General features: G+C 45.7%; 1 protein-coding gene across 1 annotated transcript in view; it reads right to left on the reverse strand.

Moving 5' to 3' along the window:
* The window catches only part of LOC146782847 (uncharacterized), a 263,565-nt gene extending 257,999 nt beyond the window's left edge, over positions 1-5,566 (reverse strand). The window contains exon 1 of the mRNA XM_085637254.1: positions 5,457-5,566. The gene's annotated coding sequence lies outside the window, so the exon portion shown is untranslated. The remainder of the gene's footprint in view (positions 1-5,456) is intronic.
* Between the last annotated feature and the right edge of the window lie 1,169 nt (positions 5,567-6,735).

Here is a 6,735-nt window from a genome sequence, read left to right on the forward strand (position 1 = left end):
GTACTAGTTTGGTGGCGGCATTCTGGACGTTGTTCTTGTTAATATCAGTTTAGCAACCGAATACAGCAATCAGCAAAAGAATTGTGAAGATTCTCCCTTTGCAAAGGGCCTTCCACTGCAGGTCAACATCAGGGCGCTGGTTATACTTTATTTACTCTCCCCCTGACCTCACCCAACACCCCCTCCCACCCCGGAGAGGGTATCTATTTCTGAAACCATGATAAAGGGCTTCCCTGCTTATTTGCAGAGCATTCTCACTTCACTCGCCTGTAAATCTTTAGGGGGCATATTTACAAGCAGGCGATAAAAAATTATCGCCGCTTTTGTGGCCGTTTTTGGCCGAAAAGCGGCGATAATTTTATCGCCTAATTAGCAAGTCCATGCTAACGCGTGAAACCTTGCTTTAGCGTAGGGATTCCTAACGCCCAGCTTTGCATCTCGTTGCTAAGCGACATTTCTCCTATCATCAAGCCCCGCGCTATGAAGCATAGCGTCAGGAAAAGTAGCGATAACCCCTGTTATCGTTACTTTCCTTACGCCTGCTTCAGGACTGACTTAGCCATGATATCCTATGGAGTGTGGATATCATGGCTAAGTTTGTGAGTCCCTATCAGCAAGCTAACGCCACACTACGTGAGATTATCGCTGGGTTTCCAGCGATAATCTCACGTTAGGCAGTTAGCGTGAGGATTTTTATTGCTGAGGAGATAAGCGTTGCTAATAGCACGCTATCTCATCGATAAAAATCCACGTTACCCGGCGATAATTATCCTCACGCTAAGAGCGCTGAGTGATAGTTATCGCCGGGTGTTGCTGATATGCCCCTAGGTGCGAATGCTTACTGCTGCTGCTTCCTCCCCCTCCCACTGATTCACATTACGCTTTAATACTCTACACCCCAGCACACCCCTTGATGATAAACCCGTGTGTTTTACGCCAGTGGGCTACTGGACTGCGACATCCTTCCTATGCCCTTACTTTTGCTACAGGAATCAGATAAGAAGGCTGCTGGGGAACAGAGGGCCTGCTCTTCATAGTGATGGAGGGAGTGATGGAGGGAGCGTCAAATTGTCGCAAGGCAATCTCCACCAGTTCACCCTTAGGTGAGCGGAGCTGCTTCTGATAGAGCAGGGAAAATGCGTTTTCTTAATCCGAGGGCCCCTCGCCGTTTCTGCAAGGGACCGGTTGTGGCATCATGTTTCCTCACCTCACTGCGGATTTGTAGTTCTAAAAGAGGCGCACTGTGATTATTTTCTTGTCAAAATAGGCGGACAAACAGGAATGGATTCTTCCCCGCCTGTTTTTTTAACATTTTATCAACCAGGTATATGAAAAGCACTAACTTGTAAATGCTCAATGTATGGTAGAAAACTTATATTTTACTCTCCCAAAAAAGACGAGCTATAATGTCAAATTGTAGCTATGCATACGGTCGGTAAAATAGGTGAGTTGGAAACTGAGATCTGTGCATGCTATGTATGTTCCAGCCCATGCAGGGCCGTCTCCACCTTTCATCTTTTGATGTGGGTAGAAAATACTCCCATCTGTACTAAGGTGATAATGCTTCAATATACATACTTTATGCTATACGAATAGCAGTTCAGAGACATTACAGCAGTTTTTAAGCCCCTACATAACATTACTCCCCAACCCCTTAACCTCGACTCTTCCCCAATGTAATGCGGTTTAAAGTCCTGAGCTTAGAACGAGGGGAGGTTATTTTGGACTTGGTAGGATCTGAGTTCATTTTCAATCAGACGCCAATGCAGCAATAATATTCGTGCTTAAGCCACTGAGCCGCATTACATATTCAGTATAAATCTAGATTTGTTTAGTGCCCTGCAATTGGCACTGCAAATGCGTTAGCATAAAAGGGCACAGTTATGTTTGTCTCATTAACAAATAAACAGTTATGTTTATTTGTAAAGGAGGCCACCATGTGGTTCAATAAAATGCACAGGTTGTGTTAGGCGTGAGGTGTGGAGCTGCAGCAGGGGCATGTGGCACACGGGCTGTAGGCTCCGACAGGCATGGCACCTTTTACTGCCTGGTCACACTGGTCTCCATTTTATTTCCTCAGGACCAGGGACTACATGAAGTGCCACAGATACAAAAGTAACAAGCTAAAAACATCAAATACCGACATTGTGTTCTAAGTGTGAAAACATTTTGTCCCTGGTGGACACTCAGGCCAGTCTCGAACAGTGGTCTTCAAACCTTTTCATGCCTCCCACCCCCATGTCCCATCCTGTAAAAATGTCATCACGTATACCTCAGAATTAAAACAGTTTTCACTATTATTCTACAGAATTGGCAGCTCTTAACATTTTGAACAATTCTAACACTGCAATTTTGTTCAGGGAACCCTCTAAAATGCAAATTCATGGTTGACAGCTTTGTTTTGGCAGCCTGGCATTCAGTAGCGGCTCCTGGAGTGCTGCTGGCGGTGAGGTGGGGCGGGGGAGGGGCAGGGCGGGGGGTAGTAAACTGAGGTGAGTACAGAAAAAAGAAATAAAACGAATTACATTGCCCACGCTGCATCGCAATTTGGCGATGCAGCGTGCGAAATGTAAGTCGTTTTATTTATTTATCTACTTACCTCCGTTCGGCCGTGTGCTGGAGTTAACTACCCCTGACCCTGCCCCTTCCCCGCTACGCCTCACCGCCCCGCAGCACTCCCTCCAGGAGCCGCTACTGCTGGCATTCCTAAATTTTAAAAGTATCCAAAGAGTGATTTTTTTAGGTCTCGATTAGGCAGCGCTTGCTCTAGCCGCTATGTCTGTAACAAGTGTACTATTGTTAGTATGTATGTGCCAACCCCTTAAGAGCTGAACAGAAACCGCCCGGGCTGAAGGATGACTGCCACAAGCACAATATTAAAATATCAATTTTGAAGTCTGTTGATTATACGTTTTTATTTACATGTAATAGGGCAACAGTGGGCCCAAAATATCAGCGGGGCAACGCCCCATCGCCCTAAGACAGAAACGGCCGCTGCCAATTACCAGCCAATCTCTCACCTGCCGTTCATCGGCAAGATCGTTCAAATAGCAGTCTGTGTTCAAATCCAAGTTCACCCCAATGCTAACCATATCCACCAAGACTACCAGGCTGCAACATATCATGGTGCAACATGGAAACTTACCTTACACATCGTGGACAATGCCCTCCTCCTTCCCAAATGAAGATGACCCCTGTTATGTTATGTTAACAGTTATGTTATGTTAACAGAAGCTTATAAAGCGCACGGTCACCGGAAGGTTTCATGGCGCTGATCATTGAATGTGTCAAGGCGAGACAAACTATGCGTAGACTTGCTCAAACAGCCAGGTCTTGAGCTCCTTTCTGAACCCCATCAGGTTATCGTGCATCCTGATGGCTAGTGGTAAAGAGTTCCAAAATCTAGGGACAAGGTAGGAGAACCTGCACCCTCCCTGACGTTCGAGTTTGATGACAGGGATAGTTAGTACTTTAAGATGGGCTGACCGTAGGTTACGGAGTGGGACGTGCTTTACAATCATACGGCTAATGAATTTGGGGCTCCTGCAGTGCAAGGCCTTGAAATTTAGGCATCCAGTCATAAAAGCTGCAAGTTGGGCGATAGGTAGCCAATGAAGTTTGGCTAGCAGGGGACTGGCCGATTGTCATTTGGGTTGTTTATAGATTAATCTCGCTGCCTGGTTCTGTACTATCTGTAAGCGTTTGAGTAGGAACAGAGGCAGGCCGAGATAGATAGAAATAGAAAAGTTGAGGCGCAATAGTACGAGGGCTATCACAACCTGTATGAGTGCTGAATGAGTCAGCCGATAGGCGATTTTCCTGATTTTCCGCAATTGGAAAACACAGGAGGAGACCACTGTCCCCATCTGTCCTCTAAGCGAGAGATCTACATTTAAGGTGACTCCCAGGCTTTTCATGGAGGGAGCGGGAGTGGGAGGCGGTCCTAGTTCTGTTGGCCAATAGTGTGGGCTCCAGGCGATCTCACTCTTCCCTGGCAAGACTAATTCTGTCTTGCCGGGTTGAGCTTAAGGTGGTTAAGATCCATCCACCGCTGTATAGTTGCTTGGAATTCAATGGCAGAGTCCGGGGAGTCCAATGTGAAAACGAGCTGAAGATCGTCCGCATAATTGAAGGTGGTTATCTTCCTGTTTTTTAAGGAGTTAATCAAGGGCATTAAATAGAGATTAAATAAGTGTGGGGAAAGGGACGAGCCCTGAGGAACACCGCATGTGGTGGCAATCTTAGGAGCGGTAAAAGGACCAAGTCGGACTGCTTGTGTTCTGCCTTCAAGGAAGGACTTGATCCAGCTGTATGCAGAACCCTGTATGCCGGCCTGTTCAACACGGGCCAACAGAATGTGATAGTCGACCGTGTCGAACGCGGCTGACAGATCCGGGAGCACCAAGGCCTGAGGGACGCCCTTGTCTGCGTTTGCTCTCAAGGTGTCCAGTACTGCGAGGATTACTGCTTCCTGACATTACTGACATCTCATCTGACTTTGACAAAATCAACCACCTCACCCTTGACACATTCAACCACCTCACCCTTCAACCTCGACATGGAGCTGCTTTGTGGTCTTCTGCATTATGGTTCACCAATTGGCTGATGATACGCAACTCACATCTTCCATACCTATGTATCTAGCACCCTGCTCCATGACCCCCCATACTATCACCAAAGAGTTTCATACATGCTGCAGCATGTCTCATCTAGGGCCTGAAGAAATATTATCACATCACCCCCATACTTATGGAACTCCATTGGCTCCCCTTGCCAACCCGCAAAAATATTCTAAACCAGCTGCATCATTTACATAGCCATCATGACCGGCACCTGAGCTTATCTTACAGAAGATGGTTCTTGGCACACCTGCAGCCAGGGCAAGATTAGATGGCAGACTAAGAAGTGTAAAAAATGAAAAACAAGGTGACAGGTGTTTTCCGTCTATGCACCCAGGATCTGACACAACATCCCCGAACCCATCAGGAACACCAGGGCCAGACTGGGAACCAAAACCAGCAGTGGCAAACGGCTCGGCCGCCCCCCCTGGGGGCCAGGGGGGATACGGCTGAGCTGTTTGCTAGGGCCGGTTTTGGCAGATTTTGTTACAGGGGGCCGAAATTCCAGGCCCCCGGTAACAAAACCGGCCCCCACACTGGCTGCCCACCGGGGAAACGCCGGTGCCCGCTACAGCCAGTCCGGCCCTGTGGAACATTCCAACGCTGCTTCAATTTGGAGAAGAGTTGAACACGAACACTACATCACCATGAATTAGCAGTCCACAAACTAGTTACCTCTGCTATTCTTCGTTAACGTTTTGCTGGATATAGAACATGCACAGCAGTCTGTTACCTTTTGGCTAGGTTCCCTTTATAGAAATACCACATACATGCATACATACATGCATACATAGAGAGAACATTTTGCATGTAAGATTATGTTGTTTGTTTGTTCACCTGATTATGTTCTGAGTCAGTGTCTGTGAAGGCAAGTTCATCATAGTTCTGTCTGCAGAATTCTCGAGCTTCCACCCACGTTTTCGGAGTATCTATCCGAACGTAGTTTCGTGATCCACCTAATTCACTGATGAAAGATGCACAAAGAGCTGCGGAGCAGAAGGAGAGGTGAAGCATAAGAGGCCAGGCAATGGGGATAGCAGTTAGGGCAAGCATGTGGGTCTGGGGCAAAAAGAACAAGAGCTGATATCTGCACACATGAAAAATCTATTGGCCTTCACTAGTGTCATCCCCTCTCCTGGACTTGCCTCCAAATCCCTGTCAAACAAATGGTTGCTTTCCAGCTGATAAACAAGCTCTTCTTATGTAGATTTGTACTTAGCCATCAGGACCACCTCTCAAGCTAACAGAGGACACCCAGAAATTCTCACAGCAGCTCAATGGGTATAGTACTAACATCCTCACAAATCTTACCTGCCTCAATAAGTCTGCAATAAACGGGTCACAACAATATGCCACCTCCAACACAATCAGACACCATAAATCACTGTCTGACCAAAGCCCAATAAAATCATATCCTGATTGTTTACAAAATATCCGCCTGATCATTTATGGCAAGCATTCATCTTCCAGCTAATACAATAGAGGCAGAGAATGACTTCCTTCTAGGAACACTTAACTACACTAAGATACTGATGTACGTGGAAAGGTTTTCCTGATAAATACATACATGCTACATGCAAATCATGGCTTATTGCATGCCAACATAAGCTGTACTACGTCTTTAAAAAAATGTGTATGTGCAAGGCTTTGGGACTAGAGAACAAATAGTTGGAATGATAATGATAGCTAACACAGCCTATTATTGTAAAAACTGGTAGAAATGAGTTGGACCAACAAAAATAACATAAACATAGTGAGACGAATCTTCTACTGTGTTTCTTGGAGAGCTACATATAGGGATTAGCACTGCACAGACTTTCAGCCTTGAATAGAACAAAGGCCTCACAGCTTGTTAAGGTATGGAGGAATAAGCACATGTTTTGGCATACTTTAATGAGGGGAAAAAACTATTCGCACAGCCAATAAAATAGCCACGAGTCTGGTAATACTTGCATATAAGTGTAAAGTAGGGATTAGACTAATTAGTTACATGTTAGAGTGTGTGATATGAAATGCTGTGGGTTCTTCTTATGTTCATCTTCTTCTACAATAATAATTACTTTCATTCTGGTACACTAAGTTTATATGTTGATTGTACATAATGAATAACCTTTTA

The sequence above is a fragment of the Triturus cristatus genome, chromosome 12, assembly GCF_964204655.1.
Source record: "Triturus cristatus chromosome 12, aTriCri1.1, whole genome shotgun sequence".
NCBI classification, from domain to species: Eukaryota; Metazoa; Chordata; class Amphibia; order Caudata; family Salamandridae; genus Triturus; species Triturus cristatus.